Raw genomic sequence first — 26,599 nt, forward strand, 5'->3', positions numbered from 1 at the left:
AGATTGCTGAGTCCCCGTGACTCACAGATACTTCCAAAACTAGCTTGCAGGTGCCGTTGAACCGTGCAGTTGATGCAACCAAGCTCAAGGAGGAGCTCGATGAAGATCTTGTCCTTTGTGTTGTTTCGTTCTAGTTGATCAGTAGTGGAGCCCAGTTGGAGTCGATCGGGGACCTTGTCGCATTTGGGGTTCTTCTTTTATTTCGGTTTCGTAGTCGGACCTTATTTGTATCTGGATGATGTAATGCTTTATTCATGTATTGTGTGAAGTGGCGATTGTAAGCCAACTATGTATCTTTTTCCCTTATGTATTACATGGGTTATGTGAAGATTACCTCACTTGCGACATTACTTTCAATGCGGTTATGCCTCTAAGTCGTGCTTCGACACGTGGGAGATATAGCCGCATCGAGGGCGTTACAGCAGCCAGCTACAATAAGTGATTCCAAGATGCTAAAACTTTTTGGATGTTTAATTTGCTTGCCTAAATGCTTTTTTGTTTAATTTATTTGCCTAAATGCTAAATTGTTGTCTATTAATATATTTCCCTAAATGTCAAACTATTTGGTTGTTTAATTTATGGGAGTGCCTACGGCTCATGCAACCGAGAATTAGTGAATTCTTAGTCGACCAGCAACTAATCAATAGTTGCAATCGCCCACTCCTCGTCCTTCAACACGATCAGAGACGTACTCACTGATTTCCTCAACGATAAGCGGATAGGGTTTTCTGAGATTGAGTCGTGTCTGTCTGGGCAAGCATACATCAAGATGACTAGTGTTTTTGATCGAGACACGCTGGTTACGGATAGCCCACATCAGTTTACTGATGTTCATGTGGTTTTCCAACCACACAACAAGGGCCTGAATTGGAGGAGATTGTTTATGAACGGAGATGTTTGGATCTTACTGTGCGGGTATCCGTTTGATAGGAGGGACATTCATGAATTAAATAATGCGGTCAGGAAGTTTGGTAAATTCCTCAGCTAGGATAGGAATAGGAGTACGCGAGCTAATCTCATGGTGAAAGTTAGAGTGGAGCACCTGAGTGATATTCCTGCCAACTTAGTATTTGGTGAAGGTTATGATTTTCAGACTGATTCCCTCACTGTCCCTGTGGTCATCTTAAAGCACCAGATTTTGGGTGTTGAGGCACCTGATGAAGACCCAATTGAACCATTTGGTAATCCTCATCTTGTTCCTGCCTAGCAGAATTTTCTTCCCAATAAACATAATCATTTCTTGGGGCCACTCCAGCAGCATGAGCATGATGATATCCATGAACTCCATCAGCAACATGATCCTCAACTTAACCTTCAGCTAGCACTCCACCCAGTACATGAGCAGTTTGTTGAACAGAATCCAGAGGATGAAGAGGAGGAATTGCCAGGCTGGGGACATTGGGCTCTGCCTCCTAACGCTGATGTTGAACTCATCCTGGAGAATTTATGGCACTACATGATCTTATGCAACCTCTTGAGGAAGAGGTGAATATGGAACTAGCAGCTAATAGTAGTCTTACTGTATCCATGCCCCCCGACAACAGTGCTAGCACTGATGCTTCAGCTAATGGTCCTTTGGCGCCAATGCTTGCCATTATTCCAGATTTGAATGAGATTCTGCAGCCCAATGGGCCTGAGATGGCCATACAAGAGATGCCAATTCATGAGGCCCAGCAGGAGATGGGAGTGCCTGAAGCCCAGCAAGTGATGCAAGTGCCAGAGGCCCAACCAATTCTAGCTTTTATGCCAGTTGTACCTCTGGCACCAATGATTGACCCAACTCTTGAAGCTCCTAACAGCACTATAGCTACTGATTTTAGAGATACACAAGATGACCCTATGCTATTAGAAATCCTTGCTAATGCTAGCAGACAGATTACTAATTCTCAGAAAGATCTGCTACTGCCAGTCGGGGTCACTGAAGAATTTGAGAAAACATAAAAGGTAGTGGAAGGGGAAAGCATGCTTAAGGAACTGGATCATCAAGCCAATATCAAAGGGCTGCAGCTGGATCATACTATTATAGGTACTGATAACCTCTCAGACTTATCTGCTCCACCTGGCTTCCCTATCCCATCCTATGCTAATCAGGCTCACACCATTTGCCCAGAATCTCCAACTCTGGGGCAAGATCAAGAGGTGGTGCAACCCATTAGTGAAGAAGTTATCTTGGGAAGGAAGGTGCAAAGATCTGGCAGAAACACTTTGCCCCAAGAACTGAAAGTGGCAATATTATTCGGGTACCTTCTGATTGGGTTAACTTCCTTTCAGTAAACTTCCTAGATCCAGACAAATTTTCATGGGCTAAAAAATCCATATCTTCTCAAGTGTGGGAAGTCATCATACAAGCTTCTTCTTGCAATACTACCCTTCCTTTCTCTATTCCTGAGACATGCTATATATGTAATATGTTGACATGTATTGTCACCACTCCATCCCAAGATTCACATGAAGAAGAAGTTGAGGCTTCAGAGGAGAAGTGTCCTTTTGAATCAATATTTGCATCATCCACTTCTGCTCTTCACAAAACCAAGAAAAGAAAGGACAGCATTCCTCTGGTGGAAACTGTGGTAAGGAGGAGCTGCAAATTGCAAAAATTGTCCAAAGGTTTTAAGAAAACAATTTGTAGAGATAAATCTTGTCTGGCTTGTCATATTTCCCCACCTACTCTACCAACTAAAGTAGTTAAGAGTTTGAACTCCTCTTTCTGTAAGGTACCTGACAAAGACAACACTGAAGTACTCCCTACAAAGAGAGCCAAGAAGAACAAAGGAGAAGGACTTTTGAAGGAAGGAGACAAGGTCAGCAAGGAGAAAAACAAGAAATGGCTCTAAAGTTCCTGGGAGGACACATGAATCTCTTCTTCTGTATCAGATCCCACTATGTATGCAATGTGTCTCATGTATCTGGAGTTCCTGTTGGGGGTGAACACTAGTTGGTCCTATCTTTATCTGGATATCTCTACACTTTTGTATGAGATTCTCTGGCATATCCTACTTCAGGATCTATCTTTCCCCCTTACTCTGGTCATAAGTTGGTTACTCTCATATCTTACTTGCACAGTAATGTTCTGTTATGCTATTTTCACCTTAAATGAATAGAAATTGGAATACTCTAAATTGGAACATTCATGGACTCAATGATCCTAAAAAGTGAACTACTATTTCAAACAAAGCGGAGGAATCCAAATGTGCAATCCTATATTTACAGGAAACAAAGAGAGAAACAATTGACTCTGCATATCTCAAGAATTTCTGCCCTAGAAGAATATCAAAATTTGTTTTCTTGCCATCTGTGGGTGCTTCAGGAGGTCTTTTAACTGCTTGGAATGAGAGTATCTTTTACGGACAATTACATCACACCAATAAGTTCTCATTGACCATGCAATTTACATCCAAACTTGATGGTGATATCCGGTTCCTCACCAATGTTTATGGGCCCTGTGAAGCCAATGAGAGAGCTGAGTTCATTAGTTGTTTTCAGAATTTCCATATGGAAGATGAGGCACAATGGATAATCATGGGAGATTTCAATTACATCATATACCCACACAACAGAAGCAGAGAAGGTGGGAGTGTAAATGATATGCTCTCTTTCAATGAAGCTATTAACATGCAAGCATTGATAGAAATCCCACTTAAGGGCAGGAGTTTTACTTGGAGTAGTATGCAAGATGCTCCACTATTGGAAAAGTTGGATTGGTGTTTCACTTCAGAAGCTTGGACATCAAATATCCTATCATTCTTGCTCACCCTCTTGCAAAAACTACCTCTGATCACATCCCTATTATGATCTCGATTGGTACCAACATTCCTAAATCAAAGGTGTTCAGATTTGAAAACTATTGGTTGCAACATCATCAGTTCAGAGATATTGTCCAAGGCATTTGGGAGCAGCCAGTGGATGTACAAGAGAGTGCTAAGGTGATTGCCACCAAATTGAAAAGCTTAAGGAAAGGATTGAAGAACTGGGCTAGAGACCTCACTGGTCTAAAGAAGATCATTGATAATTCCAATTTCCTCATTCTATGCTATGATCATTTTGAAGAATATAGGAACTTATCTACTGAAGAAACAAGTGGGAGAGATGCTATCAAAGCACATCTACAAGTTATCCTGGAGCATCAGAGATTATATTGGAAGCAAAGAGCCACAATTAGACAGATTAAGGTGGGAGAAGCCAACGCTAAATATTTCCAAGCTAAGGCTACCATCAAATTGAGGAACAATAGCATTGCTGTATTAAGAGATGAAGATGGGTTTGAGCACCATGATCATCAGGCCAAAGCTGTGATTTTATTCAGGGCTTTCAAAGCTAGGATGGGCACCAAGGCTACAACTAGCAATCCACTACAACCTCATCAGCTTCTGAACCCTATGGAGGATCTATCCGCACTTGAAAGCCTATTCACAAAAGAGGAATTTGACAAAGTCATCCATAACATGCATGCAGACAAATCTCCTGGACCAGATGGGTTCAAGGCTACTTTTGTGAAACATTGCTGGGATATTATTGCTGCAGATTTTTATAAGTTAATTGAGGACTTCCACTCTGGCAAAGTGAATCTCCAAAGTATTAACTACTCCTTCATCACTCTCATCCCCAAGAAGGATTCTGCAGTTTACCCATCTGATTTTAGACCCATCTCCCTCCTTAACTGTACTCTTAAGATAATCACAAAGCTGCTGGCAAACAGGTTGCAAGGTTATATCCTCAAGATGGTCCATAGAAATCATTATGGTTTTCTTAATAACAGACGCATCCAAGATTGTCTGGCATGGGCCTATGAATTTATACATCAGTGTTATCAAAGTAAGAAAGAACTCATTATGCTGAAAATGGACTTTGAGAAGGCATTTGACATGCTTAGTCATGATAAAATCATTCAGACTCTCAAGGCTAAGGGTTTTTGAGATAGATGGATTAACTGGATCAAGATGATTTATGGCTCTCGCTACTCTTCTATCCTCCTCAATAGTGTTCCTGGGAAACAATTCTTATGCATGAAGGGAGTCAGACAAGGAAACCCCTTATCCCCATTGATTTTTGTGATTGCAGCTGATATCCTCCAAAGTATGATGAATGAGGCCATGAGAAATGCTCTAGTTCATCCACCTCTACAACACAACTCTTGCCCTGATTTTCCCATTATCCAGTATGCTGATGATACTATGCTTGTAGCTCAGGCTAACCCCACTCAAGTCCAGCATATCAAGAATTTTCTCTTGCACTTTGCTGAATTCTCAGGGTTGCAGATCAATTATTCATAATCCACTATGATCTCCATTAATACTTCACATGTTAAAATGCTGGAATTATCTACTCTGCTTGGGTGCAAGATTGGAGGTTGGCCCCACACATACTTGGGTCTTCCACTGGGCTCCACCAAACCAAGAGTTGATGACTATCTGCCAATGCTGAAGAGAATTGAAAACAGATTGCTCAGCTGCTCAACAATGTTATCTACTGGAGATAAGCTCACTCTGCTTAAGTCAGTCTTTACAAGCATGCCAACCTTTTTCATGTGTACTCTCATGATCCCAAAGACTGTGCTTCAGCAAATCAATTCATACATGATGAACTGCTTTTGGAGAAAATATGGGTCCCAAGACAGAGGCATGGTGCTAATCTCATGGGATAAAGTCTGCCAACCAAAATCACATGGAGGATTAGGAGTGCTTGATCTGCAAGTCCATAACCAAGCTCTGCTCATGAAATTTCTACACAAATTCTTCAATAAAGAAGATATTCCATGGGTTAATATTATTTGGTAAACCTATTACCAAGAGAGCTTACCAGGAGAAAGACTGATGGGATCATTTTGGTGGAAATCAGTGTTAAAATTGTTGCACACTTTCAAGGAACATACAAGGTGCCAAGCTGGGAGAGGAGATATTGTTTTGCTTTGGACAGACAAATGGATGAACAATACCATGATCTCTCAGTACCCTAAACTTCACTCTTTTTCTATCAACCAAGACATCTCCCTATTACAAGCACAACAACAAGAGGACCTTAGTCACATTTTTCATAGGCCATTGTCACTCCAGGCATTTAATCAATTCAATGAGCTCCAAGAGATTCTCACAAATAGAGAGAATTCAACAGGCAGAGACTCTTGGATGATGGATGGGACCGTGAGAAAATTCACGTCTATGACCATGTACAAAGCTATTTCTGGCCCAAGTCAAGCACATTGCATCTTTCAGATGGTCTGGAAATCTGCATGCAGGTTAGGACACAAAATTTTCTTCTGGCTATTGCTTCATGGTCGTTTAAGCACAAGGAACATGATCAAGCGCAGAAACATGTATCTAGAGGACTACAACTGCGCCCTATGTGTAGGGCAGAGTGAGGAAACATGTCTACATCTATTTGGGACTGTCAATTTGCTGGTTTCTGTTGGGACAGGATTATTCCCAATAAACAAAGATGTATTTCCACCTATGATGAGGTCATGTTCATTCTTTGTGAAATTCCAAAGAATATTGCTATGGAAGTGGTGATTATGGGATGTTGGAGCATCTGGATGACCAGGAACGACAACATCTTCAAATAAGCACCGATTCGCTATGGAACTTGGAAGCATTATCTCAGAGAAGGACTTGAAGCATCTAACCTTAGAGCCAATCAGAAGAAAGCAGAGGAGATTACCAGTTGGATAGTGCAGCACCTTGAATTTCCCCTATGTTTCCCAAAACTGGTGTAGGTTGATACCCTTGGGCCACATGTAGCCATGTATTTGTACTTTATTTTAATTTTAGTATAGAAAATACTGTAGAACGATTGTTCTACGGTTTCGGCTCAAAAAAAAGACCAGCAACTAATCTCATCTCCCTGTTCGAAAGGATTCTTCCTCCTACATATGTGCAAATGGGCTTGTGGTTTATGTGTGAGTTTGTGATTTTTTTATGGGACTTATGTTTTTTCCATGGCCCATGAACTGCCACATGAGTTTTGTTATGCTCCTTGTTTCGACAGGGTTATGTTGATTTGTTTGTACACTGTGTTTCATTTACTAAAAGAAGCATTTCCATAAATAAAAAAGAAAATGATGAAAAGTCCACTCAACAAAAACGGAAGCATAATTGTGAGATAAAAACACATTAGTATATCCAGTTGCATTTACAAAAATAGCACTTATTTTTAAGTGTGAATTGTACTGATTATTTGGGACTAAAAATACAAATATCTAGCCAATTACATTTTTCTAAATGTTTCAGTTGCGCATTTTTTTTGAAAAGTGGAAGCACTAATTACAGAAAAAAATCAACTTACTAGTTGCACTTTTCTGAAAAACTTGCAAGTATAAAAATTACAACGAAGGTATAATCAGGCTAGGAAACTACTTAAAATTTTCTAAAAAATGGAAGTTGAACATTTCTCCAAAAGGTGCAAGTAAGCAATGGAGTTACTAAGCTCCCTCAAAATGGAGCACTCTGGTTTTTAGGCAATAATGGAGTGCTCTGGTTGCATCGTGGTTGGGGCGGCGGGTGGGTCTCATTTGTCAGTGGGAGGTACAAGCTGGTCAGGCGGTTTGGTTCAATCGTGCATACAATCTGGGCTTGGACTATTAATTTGGGCCACGCCGCGAGTCGTGGAATTGGATTATAGCCGGTTGATAAGATTCGTGTTAGCTTGCATCCTGATTATTAGTAGTACCACATTGCCTGGCTAAGGCGTAATAAGTCGGTTCAGGAAGATATAAAGGAGGAGCACGTCTTCACTGCAAATCATATCTTTCTCGACCTTTTGACTAAGATCGAATGTAGTATCTGTTCTTATCAGTTAATGTCTTATACGTGGATTTTCATGTCCACATGATATTGATTTATTTTTTATTTTGGAGAGGATCCGCATATGTAGCGTGCTACATGGGTCTTCACCATCGCTCTAGCGTTCCAGTATTGTGGGCCTATGGGCCCCAGCCAAATAAAACTAAATATTTGATACAAGATATATAACTAAAACTTCTGTGCTAGACATTATTGTTATCAAACAATGTAAATTATTGCTAAATTTAGTAAGTTCAAATGACATTTTTCAAGTTTTAAGTTGTTTATTTTCTACTTCTGTAATTATATGAACTTTTAAATATAAAATGGTACATTTTTCAATAAAAAGTAGGTATGTATTTATCTCCTTTTTGTGAGTACCTATGTATTTATCTCCATATTAAATATGCATGATATCTTTCCTTTTGGATGTACAAATGAGTTGTTACTGTCCTCGTGTAAAATGCAATTACATTGTGTTGGATCTTGTGCAATGTTTCAAAAATATGTGAAACCTGATGCAGATTGACAAGATTGGTAACTATATGATCCAAAAGATTGGTTTGAAATTTCTTAAACGGGACCAAAGGTGGGATGGAATTTCAAAAAATCACAAGTCTATTTTAAAAATAGTTTACATTACTTCACTTAGAATAAAAAATACATGGTTTGCAAATTAACATATTTGAAAATAGATTTTACCTAAATAGTTGATTCCCACTAACTCTAATTCACTCAACACGCAGCCCTCCACATCACCAAATATATCACGTCATCGTCCACTAGAACTATTTTGTTACACATGCATACCCCAATTTAATTTTTCCATCTCCAATGGTCTAGCGTACATGCATACTCTTTGTTCACACACAATTACTTCAACAAATGATAGCTTTTGATTTGGGTCATTTCTTCATACAAAATTTATCCAAAATTAATCTTTAAAATCCAGCAGCAATGCGTGGGGAAACCACCTAGTGTTTATAGAACAGTGCAACTGTGGTATACTCAAGCTAGAAAAAATACATACTCCCTCCGTACAGAAATACTTGTCATCAAAATGAATAAAAGGGGATGTATATAGCAACCTAGTTGCACATTTCTAGAAATGGTAGTTGCACATATGTATAAAAGTACAGATATTTATCTATAAAAAGGCACAACCTATGAATACTCAAGCTAGAAAATACATACATAGCAACCCGGTTGCACTTTTACTAAGAATGGTAGTTGCACATTTCTATAAAAGTGCAATTATCATTTATAAAAAACCCACAACTGAGGTAAACTCAAGCTAGAAAATACATACATAGCAACCCAACTCTACATTTCTAAAATAAAGCAGTTGCATATTTCTCTGACTGAAGCACGTACAGAAATGCGCCGACTCTCTGTCTCCCTCTCTGCGACGGCGACTCGTTTTCCTCCCGTGAACACAATCCACATCAAAAGAAAAAACACAAATAGGCCCACAAAACAGAAAAAGGCACGATAGAACAAACTGGCACCCCCCCCCCAAAAAAAGGCCCACAATCACACAGGCCCATCGCAGCATTGCGTGGTTCAATATTCATGGATGTATGCACGAATCTATAAGCAAAAAGATCCAACGCCTCTCACGTCACCTAAGAATTGGAAAATTCTCAGACGACAAAGAATTAGCAAATCCCTTCAGGGCAGAGCTGAGCCCTGGGAACCCAGGGCCCGACGCATTGGAAATTTTCCCAGCTACTATCTATATAGATTTTGGTACATACCCATGGTTGAAACCACTAAAGGAAGGTGATGGGGGAATACCTACGAGGTAGGCCCATGGAAACATATGGCCCAGCCAGGGCCTAGGGCCATCAAGGATGCGGGCCAAGGGGTTACTTAATAAGCTCATCAAGGTTACACCCCAAAACATCATAAAAGGAGGGGGTTCCTCACCAACGGGATGTGTGCCTACAGTTGGATTCTACACCTTGAGATGAACAAGTACCAGTGGTCCGTCACCATCAAGACAGGTAGCTGTTGGATGCATTGCAGTCGGCTCTGCTAGGGGACGCACATGATCTCCATGATGCATTGAATGTTGTCGTTACCCAACGGTGGTATATCTAGTTCAACACGGTAGTTACCAGTAGTAATGACCATGAACAATCAGTCGTGCATGAGACCATCAATAGCAACGCCATCCTGCTATGATACCCCTCCTAGCATACTCTATATAGCCGAGAGGAGGGCACCGGGTTCAAGGTGGAACTCTCTCATTTTGTAACCTACGCCTAGAGCAAGAGCACCACAACAGGAGTAGGGTGTTACCTCCACCATTGAGGGTCCAAACCTGCATAATCCCTTGTGTGTACTCCCATTTGCAGATTCGGTAGACATGACGCTCCTTCTTACATACACCCACTAGTATTGTTCGGATTATATCCACGACAGTTGGCGCCCACCCTGGGGCACGACGTCTATCAAGCCCTAGTGAAGATGGTGTATTCTTTGGTTCCCTTCAGCGGCATTCACTTCAGTAGTCTCGAGTTCACCATCGATGGCTCCGCGTGGCATCCTGATGCCCTGCTGAACAACTCCAACTTGCCAAAACGTGGGAGCATCCATTACCGGGCTAATGGCTCAAGCATCTTGTGCTTACATGTTCCCGCTTTGCACCAACTATATAGGCTGGTGATATGTCTCAAACATATCGATAATTTTTTATTGTTTCATGTTATTATCATAGCAATTATGTATACTTTTAATAATGTTTTTTTATTGTTTTTCTGGACTAACCTATTAATTCAGTAGTTGTTGTTTTCTGCATATTCTTTTACTTTTGAAAAAATAATTATCTCTGCACCTACAAACGTCGTGGGGATGTTGGATGACTTTTTTGGAGGACGAAGAATGAATAAAGCACCGGAACCTGTCGGGGGCCATCTGTAGGCCCCGCACGGCCAGGTGCCATGGCTAGGGGGCACGCTGACCTACCATGTGGAGGCCATGGGCACCGCCGCACCACCTCCCGGAGCTCTATAAATTCCAAATATTACAAAACTCTCCGTACCATTTTTTGGACTTTCCATGGCCGCAAGTTCCTGTTTCACGAATATCTAATCTGGGGGCTTGTTCCGGGGATCTAGCGGAGGAAGAATCGACCTTCGAAGCCATTTTCATCAACCTGCTTCCATCATGACCATGTGTGAGTAGTTTTCCTTGGATTATGGTTCCCTAGTTGTAACTAGATGGCATCCTCTACCCTTGTGCTTCAGAAAAAAGTTCCTATGAATTGTCTCACATGATCCGGACCAATTTGATGTTATCAGTGTTGTGCTTGTTGGAATATGATGAATTGTCACTTTATGATCAGATTTGCTCATGAATATTATTGAATCTCTTATGGTTTCTTTGCTGCATAATTAATAGTTATGTATGCTCTCTGATCTATGTGTTGTTCTTTGGCCAAGTTTGATGCTTAGATCTTCAGAGGGATTTGTGTATGATATTAGGTTTAGTCTTGCAGTGTTCTATCGCAGTGATAGAAAGGGACCAGAAATGTATTGTATTGTTGCCACCAAGGATAAAATGATGGTTTTTCTAAGACAGTTGGATGATAGTTTTATTGTCTACATTATGTCGTCATGCTTATTGCAATACTCTGTTTGTTATGAACTTAATAGCTCGAGATGCATGCTGGATAGTGATCTTTTGTTGGAGTGTTAGTTGTAGGAACTAATCCTCTCAATGTCACCATGCACGCTGCCGCGACCCATCACCGCTTCTGCATGCGTGCCAATGAGTTGTCTTCGTGCGGGATTTGCTGCATGGGGTGGTGTTGCACTTAGACGGCGACAATCTGGAACCGCAAGATGGGTAGCTACAATTGGGGATAGAACTATGACCGGGGACGCGATCGAGAGTGGGGGGCGAGGAGGTATGAGGTCCTGCATTGCAACCGACAAATCGGAAGTTGGAACCTATGAATAAAAAAGCTAGAAACAGGGACAACAGAGATGCGAGAATCAAGATCTGCTGGAACTTGCATCGGTCAGTGCTACAACTGTGTATCACGGATGATGGAACGGTGGCAATGCTGTAGCGAACAAGATTTTTGCTGAAACGCTGCAACCGACGCAAGATGGAACCAGTTGTTGGGTTTGCTGCAACCGGCAAAGCAGAAACTGGCAAAGTCTGAGCCAGAACCAACAACTGCTTTGCGGCATCAAATGGAGTGGTTTCCGTGGCGATGGGTGGGAGTCTTGAATTGTTGCAAGCAGCAACCGCAAAAGCTTCAACCGACAAGCTTTTTTGCTATGATGGAGCTCGTCGATGGTTGTTGTGGCCGCCTGGCCAACAACCGCTGCCATCTGAGCTGCGGCCGTCGCCACCGAACTTGCAACCATGTGTGCACGCTGTTGCTGTTGGGGAACGTAGCAGAAATTCAAAATTTTCCTACGTATCACCAAGATCTATCTATGGAGAAACCAGCAACGAGGGGAAGGAGAGTGCATCTACATACCCTTGTAGATCGCTAAGCGGAAGCGTTCAAGAGAACGGGGTTGATGGAGTCGTACTCGTCGTGATCCAAATCACCGATGATCCTAGCGCCGAACGAACGGCACCTCCGCGTTCAACACACATACGGAGCAGCGACGTCTCCTCCTTCTTGATCCAGCAAGGGGGGAAAAGAGGTTGATGGAGATCCAACAACACGACGGCGTGGTGGTGGAAGTAGCGGGATTCCAACAGGGCTTCGCCAAGCGCCGCGGGAGGAGGGAGATGTGTCATGGGAGGGAGAGGGAGGCGCCAGGGCTTAGGTTAGGTTGCCCTCCCTTCCCCCCACTATATATAGGGCCAAGGGAGAGGGGGAGGGCGCAGCCTTGCCCCTTCCTCCAAGGAAGGGTGCGGCCAAGGGGGGAGAGGAGTCCATCCTCCCCAAGGCACCTCGGAGGTGCCTTCCCCCTTTAGGACTCTTCCTCTCCCTTGATTCTTGGCGCATGGGCCTCTTGGGGCTGGTGCCCTTGGCCCATATAGGCCAAGGCGCACCCCCTACAGCCCATGTGCCCCCCCGGGGCAGGTGGCCCCACCCGGTGGACCGCCGGGACCCTTCCGGTGGTCCCGGTACAATACCGGTGACCCCGAAACTTGTCCCGATGGCCGAAACAGCACTTCCTATATATAATTCTTTACCTCCGGACCATTCCGGAACTCCTCGTGATGTCCGGGATCTCATCCGGGACTCTGAACAACTTTCGGGTTACCGCATACTAATATCTCTATAACCCTAGCGTCACTGAACCTTAAGTGTGTAGACCCTACGGGTTCGGGAGACATGCAGACATGACCGAGATGACTCTCCGGTCAATAACCAACAGCGGGATCTGGATACCCATGTTGGCTCCCACATGTTCCATGATGATCTCATCGGATGAACCACGATGTCAAGGACTTAACCAATCCTGTATACAATTCCCTTTGTCTATCGGTATAATACTTGCCCGAGATTCGATCGTCGGTATCCCGATACCTTGTTCAATCTCGTTACCGGCAAGTCTCTTTACTCGTTCCGTAACACATCATCCCATGATCAACTCCTTGATCACATTGTGCACATTATGATGATGTCCTACCGAGTGGGCCCAGAGATACCTCTCCGTCACACGGAGTGACAAATCCCAGTCTCGATTCGTGCCAACCCAACAGACACTTTCGGAGATACCCGTAGTGTACCATTATAGCCACCCAGTTACGTTGTGACGTTTGGCACACCCAAAGCATTCCTACGGTATCCGGGAGTTGCACAATCTCATGGTCTAAGGAAATGATACTTGACATTAGAAAAGCTTTAGCATACGAACTACACGATCTTGTGCTATGCTTAGGATTGGGTCTTGTCCATCACATCATTCTCCTAATGATGTGATCCCGTTATCAACGACATCCAATGTCCATGGTCAGGAAACCGTAACCATCTATTGATCAACGAGCTAGTCAACTAGAGGCTTACTAGGGACATGGTGTTGTCTATGTATCCACACATGTATCTGAGTTTCCTATCAATACAATTATAGCATGGATAATAAAAGATTATCATGAACAAGGAAATATAATAATAATAACTAATTTATTATTGCCTCTAGGGCATATTTCCAACAGTCTTCCACTTGCACTAGAGTCAATAATCTAGTTCACATCGATATGTGATTAACACTCAAGGTCACATTCCCATGTGACTAACACCCAAAGAGTTTACTAGAGTCAATAATCTAGTTCACATTTACCATGTGATTAACACTTGATGAGTTCTGGGTTTGATCATGTTATGCTTGTGAGAGAGGTTATAGTCAACGGGTCTGAACCTTTCAGATCCGTGTGTGCTTTACAAATCTCTATGTCATCTCCTAGATGCAGCTACCACGCTCTATTTGGAGCTATTCCAAATAACTGTTCTACTATACGAATCCAGTTTACTACTCAGAATAATCTGGATTAGTGTCAAAGTTTGCATCGGCGTATCCCTTTACGACGAACTCTTTTACCACCTCCATAATCGAGAAAATTCCTTAGTCCACTAGTTACTAAGGATAACTTTGACCGCTGTCCTGTGATCCATACTTGGATCACTCTTGTACCCCTTGACCGACTCATGGCAAGGCACACTTTAGGTGCGGTACACATCATAGCATACTGTAGAGCCTATGTCTTGAGCATAGGGGACGACCTTCATCCTTTCTCTCTATTCTGCCGTGGTCGAGCTTTAAGTCTTAACTTCATACCTTACAACTTAGGCAAGAACTCCTTCTTTGACTGATTCATCTTGAACACCTTCAAGATCATGTCAAGGTATGTGCTCATTTGAAAGTACCATTAAGCGTTTTGATCTATCCTTATAGATCTTGATGCTCAATGTTCAAGTAGCTTAATCCAGGCTTTCCATTGAAAAACACTTTCCAAATAACCCTATATGCTTTCTAGAAATTCTACATCATTTCTGATCAACAATATGTCAACAACATACACTCATCAGAAATTCTATAGTGCTCCCACTCACCTTTTTGGAAACACAAGTTTCTCATAAACTTTGTATAAACCCAAAATTTTTGATCATCTCATCAAAGCGTACATTCCAACTCCGAGATGCTTACTCCAGTCCTTAGAAGGATTGCTGGAGCTTTGCATACTTATTAGCATCTTTTAGGATTGACAAAACCTTCCGGTTGTATCACATACAACCTTTCCTCAAGAAAATCGTCGAGGAAACAATATTTTGACATCCTATCTGCAAGATTTCATAAATAATGCAGTAATCGCTAATATAATTCCAACAGACTCTTAGCATCGCTACGAGTGAGAAAGTCTCATCGTAGTCAACTCCTTGAACTTGTCGGAAAACATCTTAACGACAAGTTGAGCTTTCTTAATGGTGTCATTTACCATCATTGTCCGTCTTCCTTTTAAAATCCATCTGCACTCAATAGCCTTACGACCATCGAGCCGTTCTGCCAAAGTCTACACTTTGTTTTCATACATGGATCCTCTCTCGGATTTTATGGCCTCGAGCCATTTATCGGAATCCGGGCCCACCATCGCTTCTCCATAGCTCGTAGGTTCATTGTTGTCTAGCAACATGACTTCCAAGACAGGATTACGTACCACTCTGAAGTAGTATGCATCCTTGTCATCCCACGAGGTTTGGTAGTGACTTGATCTGAAGTTTCATGATCACTATCATAAGCTTCCACTTCAATTGGTGTAGGTGCCACAGGAACAACTCCCTGTGCTCTGCCACACACTAGTTGAAGAGACGGTTCAATAACCTCATCAAGTCTCCACCATCCTCCCACTCAATTCTTTCGAGAGAAACTTTTCCTCGAGAAAGGACCCGATTCTAGAAACAATCCCTTATTGCTTTCGGATCTGAGATAGGAGGTATACCCAGCTGTTTTGGGTGTCCTATGAAGATGCATTTATCCGCTTTGGGTTCGAGCTTATCAGCCTGAAACTTTTTCACATAAGCGTCGCATCCCCAAACTTTTAAGAAATGACAACTTAGGTTTCTCTAAACCATAGTTCATACGGTGTCATCTCATCGGAATTACGTGGTGCCCCTTTTAAAGTGAATGTGGTTGTCTCTAATGCCTAACCCATAAACTATTGTGGTAATTCGATAAGAGACATCATGGTATGCATCATATCCAATAGGGTGCAGTTATGATGTTCGAACACACCATCACACTATGGTGTTCCAGGCTGTATTAGTTGTGAAATAATTTTCACAATGTCTCAATTCTGTGCCAAACTCGTAATTTAGATATTTATCTCTATGATCATATCATAGATATTTTATCCTCTTGTCACGACGATCTTTCAACTTCACCCTGAAATTACTTGAACCTTTCAATAATTCAGACTCGTGATTCATCAAGTAAATATACTCAACATCTACTCAAATCATCTGTGAAGTAAGAACATAACGATATCCACTACACGCCTCAGCACTCATTGGACTGCACACATCAAAATGTATTACTCCCAACAAGTTGCTTTCTAGTTCCATTTTACTGAAAATGAGGCTTTCAGTCATCTTGCCCATGTGGTATGATTTGTATGTCTCAAGTGATTCAAAATCAAGTGAGTCCAAACGATCCATCTGTATAGAGTTTCTTCATGCATATCTACCAACAAACATGGTTCGCATGTCTCAATCCTATAAAAAAATGAGTGAGTCCAAAGATCCATCAACATGGAGCTTCTTCATGCGTTTTATACTGATATGACTTAAGTGGCAGTGTCACAAGTAGGTGGTACTATCATTACTATCTTATATCTTTTGGCATGAACATGTGTATCACTACGATCGAGATTCAATAAACCATTCATTTTAGGTGCAAGACCATTGAAGGTATTATTCAAATAAACAGAGTAACTATTATTCTCTTTAAATGAATGACCGCATTGCGATAGACATAATCCAATCATATCTATGCTCAACGCAAACACCAATCTTGATGGTAGAGGGAGCGTACAATATTTGATCAACCTTGGAAATACTTTCAACACATATCGTCATCTCACCTTTAGCTAGTCTCCATTTATTCCGTAGCTTTTATTTCGAGTTACTAACACTTAGCAACCGAACCGGTATCTAATACCCTGGTGCTACTAGGAGTGCTAGTAAAGTACACATTAACACAATGTATATCCAATATACTTCTATCGACCTTGCCAGCCTTCTCATCTACCAAGTATCTAGGGTAATTCTGCTCCAGTGGCTGTTCCCCTTATTACAGAAGCACTTAGTCTCGGGTTTGGGTTCAACCTTGGGTTTCTTCATTAGAGCAGCAGCTGATTTGCCGTTTCATGAAGTATCCCTTCTTGCCCTTGCCCTTCTTGAAACTAGTGGTTTCACCAACCATCAACAATTGATGCTCCTTCTTGATTTCTACTTTTGTGGTGTCAAACATCGCGAATATCTCAAGGATCATCATATATGTCCCTGATATATTATAGTTCATCGCAAAGCTCTAGCAGCTTGGTGGTAATGACTTCGGAGAACCATCACTATTTCATCTGGAAGATCAACTCCCACTCGATTCAAGCGATTGTTGTACTCAGACAATCTGAGCACAAGTTCAACAATTGAGCTTTTCTCCCTTAGTTTGTAGGCTAAGAAAATTGTCGGAGGTCTTATACCTCTTGACGTGGGCACGAGCCTGAAATCTCAATTTCAGCCCTGAAACATCTCATATGTTTTGCGACGTTTCAAAACCGTCTTCGGTGCCTCAATTCTAAACCATTTAGCATTACGCACTGAACTATCATGTAGTCATCAAAACGTGTATGTCAGATGTTCGCAACATCCACAGACGACGTTCGAGCTTCAGCACACTGAGCGGTGCATTAAGGACATAAGCCTTCTATGAAGCAATGAGGACAATCCTCAGTTTACGGACCTAGTCCGCATAATTGCTACTATCAACTTTCAACTAAATTTTCTCTAGGAACATATCTAAACAGTAGAACTGAAGCGCGAGCTACGACATAATTTGCGAAGACCTTTTGACTATGTTCAGGATAATTAAGTTCATCTTATGAACTCCCACTCAGATAGACATCCCTCTAGTCATCTAAGTGATTACATGATCCGAGTCAACTAGGCCGTGTCCGATCATCACGTGAGACGGACTAGTCAACGTCGGTGAACATCTTCATGTTGATCGTATCTTCTATACGACTCATGCTCGACCTTTCAGTCTTCTGTGTTCTGAGGCCATGTCTGTACACATGCTAGGCTCGTCAAGTCAACCTAAGTGTTTCGCGTGTGTAAATCAGTCTTACACCCGTTGTACGTGAACGTTAGAATCTATCACACCCGATCATCACGTGGTGCTTCGAAACAACGAACTGTCGCAACGGTGCACAGTTAGGGGGAACACTTTCTTGAAATTTTAATGAGGGATCATCTTATTTACTACCGTCGTTCTAAGCAAATAAGATGTATAAACATGATAAACATCACATGCAATCAAATAGTGACATGATATGGCCAATATCATATTGCTCCTTTTGATCTTCATCTTCGGGGCTCCATGATTATCATCGTCACCGGCATGACACCATGATCTCCATCATCATGATCTCCATCATCGTGTCTCCATGAAGTTGCCTCGCCAACTATTACTTCTACTACTACAGCTAATGGTTAGCAATAAAGTAAAGTAATTACATGACGTTTATGTTGACACGCAGGTCATAAATACATTAAGACAACTCCTATGGCTCCTGCCGGTTGTCATACTCATCGACATGCAAGTCGTGATTCCTATTACAAGAACATGATCAATCTCATACATCACATATATCATTCAACACATCCTTTTGGCCATATCACATCACATAGCATACCCTGCAAAAACAAGTTAGACGTCCTCTAATTGTTGTTTGCATGTTTTACGTGGCTGCTATGGGTTTCTAGCAAGAACGTTTCTTACCTACGCAAAAACCACAACGTGATATGCCAATTGCTATTTACCCTTCATAAGTACCCTTTTCATCGAATCCGATCCGACTAAAGTGGGAGAGACAGACACCCGCTAGCCACCTTATGCAACTAGTGCATGTCAGTCGATGGAACCAGTCTCACGTAAGAGTACGTGTAAGGTCGGTCCGGGCCGCTTCATCCCACGATGCCGCCGAATCAAGATAAGACTAGTAACGGCAAGCATATTGAACAAAATCAACGCCCACAACTACTTTGTGTTCTACTCGTGCATAGAAACTACGCATAGACCTAGTTCATGATGCCACTGTTGGGGAACGTAGCAGAAATTCAAAATTTTCCTACGTATCACCAAGATCTATCTATGGAGAAACCAGCAACGAGGGGAAGGAGAGTGCATCTACATACCCTTGTAGATCGCTAAGCGGAAGCGCTCAAGAGAACGGGGTTGATGGAGTCGTACTCGTCGTGATCCAAATCACCGATGATCCTAGCGCCGAACGGACGGCACCTCCGCGTTCAAAACACGTACGGAGCAGCGACGTCTCCTCCTTCTTGATCCAGCAAGGGGGGAGGAGAGGTTGATGAAGATCCAACAACACGACAGCGTGGTGGTGGAAGTAGCGGGATTCCAACAGGGCTTCGCCAAGCGCTGCGGGAGGAGGGAGATGTGTCATGGGAGGGAGAGGGAGGCGCCAGGGCTTAGGTTAGGTTGCCCTCCCTTCCCCCCACTATATATAGGACCAAGGGAGAGGGGGAGGGCGCAGCCTTGCCCCTTCCTCCAAGGAAGGGTGCGGCCAAGGGGGGGGGAGGAGTCCATCCTCCCCAAGGCACCTCGGAGGTGCCTTCCCCTTTTAGGACTCTTCCTCTCCCTTGATTCTTGGCGCATGGGCCTCTTGGGGCTGGTGCCCTTGGCCCATATAGGCCAAGGCGCACCCCCTACAGCCCGTGTGGCCCCCCGGGGCAGGTGGCCCCACCCGGTGGACCCCTGGGACCCTTCCGGTGGTCCCGGTACAATACCGGTGACCCCGAAACTTGTCCCGATGGCCGAAACAACACTTCCTATATATAATTCTTTACCTCCGGACCATTCCGGAACTCCTCGTGACGTCCGGGATCTCATCCGGGACTCCGAACAACTTTCGGGTTACCGCATACTAATATCTCTATAACCCTAGCGTCACTGAACCTTAAGTGTGTAGACCCTACGTGTTCGGGAGACATGCAGACATGACCGAGATGACTCTCCGGTCAATAACCAACAGCAGGATCTGGATACCCATGTTGGCTCCCACATGTTCCACGATGATCTCATCGGATGAACCACGATGTCAAGGACTTAATCAATCCCGTATACAATTCCCTTTGTCTATCGGTACAATACTTGCCCGAGATTCGATCGTCGGTATCCCGATACCTTGTTCAATCTCGTTACCGGCAAGTCTCTTTACTCGTTCCATAACACATCATCCCGTGATCAACTCCTTGATCACATTGTGCACATTATGATGATGTCCTATCGAGTGGGCCCAGAGATACCTCTCCGTCACACGGAGTGACAAATCCCAGTCTCGATTCGTGCCAACCCAACAGACACTTTATAAGATACCCGTAGTGTACATTTATAGCCACCCAGTTACATTGTGACGTTTGGCACACCCAAAGCATTTATACGGTATCCGGGAGTTGCACAATCTCATGGTCTAAGGAAATGATACTTGACATTAGAAAAGCTTTAGCATACGAACTACACGATCTTGTGCTATGCTTAGGATTGGGTCTTGTCCATCACATCATTCTCCTAATGATGTGATCCCGTTATCAACGACATCCAATGTCCATGGTCAGGAAACCGTAACCATCTATTGATCAACGAGCTAGTCAACTAGAGGCTTACTAGGGACATGGTGTTGTCTATGTATTCACACATGTATCTGAGTTTCCTATCAATACAATTATAGCATGGATAATAAACGATTATCATGAACAAGGAAATATAATAATAATAACTAATTTATTATTGCCTCTAGGGCATATTTCCAACAGTTGCATGCGTGCAGCCAGTAAGAAAAGCAGGTGCCGGTGAGGGCGGCGTTGGTTCGAGGTTGGCCGCCTCGCTCGTCCATGGAGAGCATAGGCGGCGGTCGCTGCTCGGGCTTCCCTGTGCTCGTCGGATGTGATTTTTGGGGACAAAAACAATCCGGAAAGCCCGATCTGACGGCTACAGGCGTTTTGATCAAATACCCGTGCAGTGACGGCCGCTAGTGTTGCCCTTTAATTATGGAAAACATTCTGTTTAAGCCGGCTGATTTCTCGTTCCCGTAACTCGCCTCGATAGATCGACATGTGTCCGGTGGGAACGATGCATCGCACCGCCCCGCAAGTCGTCCTCTTCCTATCAATCGCCACAACTGATCCCCTCTCTCCCCATTCCCCATGCAGTCTTGCTTTCTTCTCTTCTTGAGCGCCTCCGCCTCTGCCCCTGACCTCTCCCACCCCCGGTCGGCAAGCTGCTGCAGCTATAGGGGGCGCCGCTGCGCTGCGATGGCTGCCACTCGACGAGGAGCCGTAGCTGCGAGGGGAGCGATGGTGCGCATGGTGCGGGCGGCGGCGCGGAATCCCGCGAGGCTGCGTGGTAGTGGCCACCGGAGCTGCAGATGACGACGGAGTCGGAGACGGGTCACCACTCGTCGCACATGCTGCAATCGGGAGGCTGAGGAGAGGAGCAGCGCAACATCGGGCTGCTAGAGCTCCGTCGCCACCGCGTGATTCATCGCAGCACCCCGTTGCCGTCGCGTTGTGCTGCAGTGAAGCTTCGCCGTCTCCCATCAGGTGCGGCGGGGCTGCAATGAAGCGCCACCGGAGCTGCAGTGAAGTGCCGTGGCGGTTGTTGGAGCTCCGGCGAGGTTGCAATGAAGCGTTGTCGAAACTGCAGTGAAGCTTCGCGGTGGCCGTCGAAGCTCCGGCGAGGTTGCAATGAAGCGCCGTTGAAGCTGTAGTGAAGCGTCGCGGCAATCGTTGGAGCTCCGGTGAGGTTGCAATGAAGCACCGTCGAAGTTGCAGTGAAGCGCCGCGGCCGTCGTTGGAAGCTCCGGCGAGGTTGGAATGCAGCGTCAACCGAAGCCATTGGTGCAGCCATGGGAGCTGCTGCGTGGTGCTGACACGGGAGATGCGTGGTGTCGCCCGATCCTGCGGCTAGAAGCATCTGAATCAGATGGCTGTGGAGGCGGCTTAATTTTGTAACAAATCAACGGTTGATTTGTAGCAGCCTTTAATTATTCTTAGTATTATTTTTTTTTTTTGCGAGAGGAGAGGAACTAGCGAGGGTGGATGAACACTAGCGAGGGTGGATGAACCATTGTACCATCACAGGGAGCGACGGTCGTGGCCGTTTTACAAGAACACAAACGCTCAAGCGAACCCTTTAACAAGCCGGCTAGAATCTTTAGAAAGAAACGAATCTACTCCACGAGAATCAACAATGTATGTGTTCAGGCAACTAACTACGCTAACTAAACGTCAGCTTCACATGACTAACGAACAAAATATTTTAAGCATGACTAAAGCAAACATTGCCCTTATTATAGAGATCATAAAACGAATTATAATCCATTGAACCAATCAATGAGCCGTCATGCTTGGCATGCAACCCAAAGCTCTGCCGACCAAGTCCAAGCAAGGGCAGATGTACTTCTTCACAAAACGGTACATGGTGCCGCCACGGCGAGTCCCTAGCGGCCCCGGAGATCGGCGACGCTGCCGTGGGTGGGCCGTAGATGTGTACAGCCGCGACGCCGTCCTCACAAGCGGATGCGTGATCCCAGCCTCCGGCGCCGGACGGCTAATGCCCTCCCGGAACTCCTTGGATGCCAACATGTCCTCAAAGCTCACGTAGGCTGGATCCGTCTCACGGCGCTTGAAGTCGTCCTTGGTTTCGTCGATGCCACCTCGTCGTATACGGCCGAGCATGTCTTCGCAGGATTTTGTCCGCAGCTTGCCGCCCCTGGGCAGGCTCGAGGAGCCATCACTACTGCTACCCTGCGGTCCCGAGAGGTGATCGCCGTGATTGTGCTCCTCGGTACGGTGGTTTAGTAGAGGCTGAGAGTGGGAGTGGGAAATAACCATGACCACGTCGAGATCGGGAGAAGACGGCGTAAGGTAGGCTGTCGACGGCGATCGGAAGTAGGATTCGGGAGGAGGCGGCGATTGTGGAAAGTCGTTGCGCGAGCCCCTATATACCCGTAACCAAGTTTACATACGAGACGGTTTACGTGCGAGACGGTCTCTCACGTGGGCCTTCGAACACATCGGCCTGTGAAGAAAGCTCCTGACTGGTAGGGATTGTCCAACGAGAGGGTAGGAACCGGCGAACCCTATTTGACGCTCGCGTGCGTCCATCTGCTCCGCTTCCGCTGAAGCGCACGAGCGAGCAGTGCAAACGGGCCGGCCCATTTCGTGCGTTGAAGCAGGGCCAGGCAAACGGTTTTGGGAACCTTCTAGAGGGTTCCCTGGACCGATTTATTTCATGTTTTTTTCTTTTACTGCTTTTCTGTTTTTCTTGTTTTCTTCTGTTTCTGTTTTCTATTTATTTTATTTTTTCTTTCCCTTTCTTTTATGTTTTTTCGTTTTTACTTTCATTCTATGTTTTAAGAAATGTTCGGAATTCCAAATTTTGTTCATGATTTCAAAACTTGTCCACAATTGTAAAAAACGGTTTTTATAAAAAAAATCACAATTGTTCAGCGTATATTACAAAAATGTACAATGTATATATAAAAATTGTTCAACATATATCACAAAAATGTTCAATTTCTATTTCAATATTGTTCAGCTTATATCACAAAAGTGTTCAATGTGTAGTTAAAAATGTTCAGTGTATATTTACAAAATTATTTTATGTATATTTAACAAAATATTCAGCGTATATCACAAAAATATTCAATGTGTATTTCAAAATTGTTCAGCATGTATCCAAAAATGTTCTTTATCTATTTAAAAATTGAACGTTGTATATTTACAAAAATGTTCAATGGTTGAATTTTTTTTGTATTTTTTCTGGATCTGCCACGGCATTGAGTTTAAATAAAATTGCGCGATGAACTCACCAGAAATGCTTAGTAGTTCAACTGGTGAAGAATGGTTACTCGTGGTTGCCAGGTTTCCAGTTCGATTCCTTGGTATGGCATTTTTTGTTCTTTTATATTTAAGTAGCCTCTCGCTACAACGCCATCGAATGGGCCGGCCCATTCAGTTCGCGCCTGCGCGAAAGCTCGTCCTTTTCACGCTAACGAGCGTCAGGTAGGGACTCCCGTAGGAACCCCCTCACTGAAGGGGAGACCGAGATGGGCTGGCCCAGGAGCGCGGGAGGCCACAATCTCCTTTTTCTGTATTTTTGTTTACGTTTTCCGTTTCGGTTCCTCCTTTATTTTTTCTTTTGTTTATACTAAATATTAAAGATATATATATAATATTAAAAATACTCTATAAAAATATAAGAGTTTTTTGACAAAGTATTTGAAAAATATTGAATGTGCATAGAGAAAATGTTTATCGCGTATACGAAAGAATTTATAAAAATGTGTATAAATTTTTGATCATGTCTTAAAAAACTGTTAATCAAGAATTTGAAATTTTACTAACCAAGTATTTCAAAATGTTGATCAAGCATTAGAATTTTTTAATTTGTATAATTTTTTTGACCATGCAATTAAAAATTATAACTTTTTTATCATGTATATAAAACTGTTAATCAATCATTTGAAAAATGTTGATCAAGTATTTCGAAAATGTAAAATGTGTATAGAAAAAATGTTGACCATGTATTAAAAAATTATAAATTTCGTGTATCATGTTTTTTTTGCGAATTTGTGTATCATGTATATAAATATGTTAATCAATCATTTAAAACAAAGTTGAACAAGTATTTGAAAAATGTTGATCAAGCATTTCAAAAATGTTAAATGTCTGTAGAAAAAGTGTTGACCATATATTTAAAAAATGATGAAGTTTTTAACCATGTATATAAAAATTTAAATCAATCATTTGAAAAAAATGCTGAACAAGTATTTGAAAAAAATGTTAATGAAGCTTTTGAACAATGTTAAATGTGTATAAAAAATGTTGAACATGTATTTAAATAGTCATGAAATTTTTTGAGCATGTATATAAAAAATGCTAATCAAGCATCTAAAAAATGTTGAACAAGTATTAAAACAAATGTTGGTTAAGCATTTGGAAAATGTTAAAGTGTACAAAAAGTATTAACCAAGTGTTAAAAAAATGTTGATATTGCATTTAGAAAAATGTTAATCAATCATTTGAAAAAAATGTTAAATGTGCATAGGAAAAATGTTGACCACGTATTCGAAAATGTTAATCTTGTATCTAAAAAATGTTAATCAGGCATTTTAAAAAGTTTAAAAGTGCTTATAGAAATTTTTTTGACCATGTATTCAACAAGTTTAAAATACAAAGAAAATAATAAAAACAAAGAAATAAATGTAAAAGAATGAAACAAATCAGAGAAGAAAAAGAGAAATAATGAAAAAATCAGAGAAGAAAAAGAGAAATGAAATAAAAAGAATTGAATAACAATGAAACAAATAAAAGAGAGAGAGAAATAAAAAAAATCGGAGAAAGAAAGAAATGAAAAAAAGCAAAAAAAAGAATGAAACAAATCGGAGAAAAAAAAGAAAAGAATTTGTCAAAACTGAGAAAAGAAATGAAGAAAAGTGGTGAAAAACCTATGGAATACAAGCTCGTTTATTGTCAAGTACACCGGACCCTCTAATTTGTCACCAACCGCCCACAAGCTCAGTGGCTAGCAGCACAACCACTTGCCCGGAAGATCGCAGTATCGACTCCTAATTACAAAACTTTTCTTCTATATATTTTCTCTTTTAGGTGCGCGTTAAGGGTCGGCCCAATTGCCCCATGCTTCAGCGAAAGAAACTTTCCACCTTGCCGCTCCGGTAATACCTTGCTACCCCTATGTCTTGCTTATAACGAGACGTACGGAAGCCTCATGTCAAGGATCTGCTCGATTGATCTATGCTCCAGCTAGTGAAACTTTCCATCTCACTCAATGCGATAAATAATCGCTGGGGCAATACCTTGTTGCCACTATGTCTCGCTTAAAGCGAGACTTAGGCAACCCTCGCGTTAAGCCGAGCGTTAAAGGTGCCGGCCTAGGCGCGCAGGTGACAACAACCTCATTTTTTACGTTTTTTTCTTTTGTTTTTTTTATGTTTTTTTACTTGTTCCAAATATTCTAAATAAATATATTATGAAAAAACACTTTATATAAAACATTTGAAAAAAATGTTAACAAGCATTTGAGAAATGTTAAATATCTATAAATAAAATGTTTCTCATGTATATGATAAATGTAAAATATACAATGTGTATGAAAAAGTTGAAGATGTTTAAAAAATGTTAATACAAGCATTTGAAACAAATGTTAAACAAGTATTTCAAAAATGTTTATCAAGTACACCCTCCATCCCAAAATAAGTGACTCAGCTTTATATTAATATTAGTACAAAGTTGAGTTAGTTATTTTGGGATGGAGGAAGTATTTAAAAAACGTTAAATGTGTATAGCAAAAATGTTGATCATCTATTCAAAAGATGTTAGAATTGCATTTAAAAAATGTTAATCAAGCATTTGAAATATGTTAAATGTGTATAGAAAATGTCGAACATGTATTCAAGAAATTAATCTTGTATTTGGAAAATGTATATCAAGCATTTAAAAAATGTTAAATGTGTCTAATTTTTTTTGACCATGTATTCAAAAGAATGTTAATCTTATACTTGAAAAATGTTAAATGTGTATTAAAAAATGT

General features: G+C 42.3%; 1 non-coding gene across 1 annotated transcript; it reads left to right on the forward strand.

Moving 5' to 3' along the window:
- The first annotated feature begins 7,735 nt into the window (after positions 1–7,735).
- On the forward strand, positions 7,736–7,928 carry LOC123038355 (U2 spliceosomal RNA). Its single transcript, XR_006417816.1, has one exon. It is a non-coding gene; the product is annotated as a U2 spliceosomal RNA (small nuclear RNA).
- The last annotated feature ends 18,671 nt before the right edge of the window (positions 7,929–26,599 follow it).

Source organism: Triticum aestivum, chromosome 2A (assembly GCF_018294505.1).
Source record: "Triticum aestivum cultivar Chinese Spring chromosome 2A, IWGSC CS RefSeq v2.1, whole genome shotgun sequence".
In the NCBI taxonomy this organism is placed as follows: Eukaryota; Viridiplantae; Streptophyta; class Magnoliopsida; order Poales; family Poaceae; genus Triticum; species Triticum aestivum.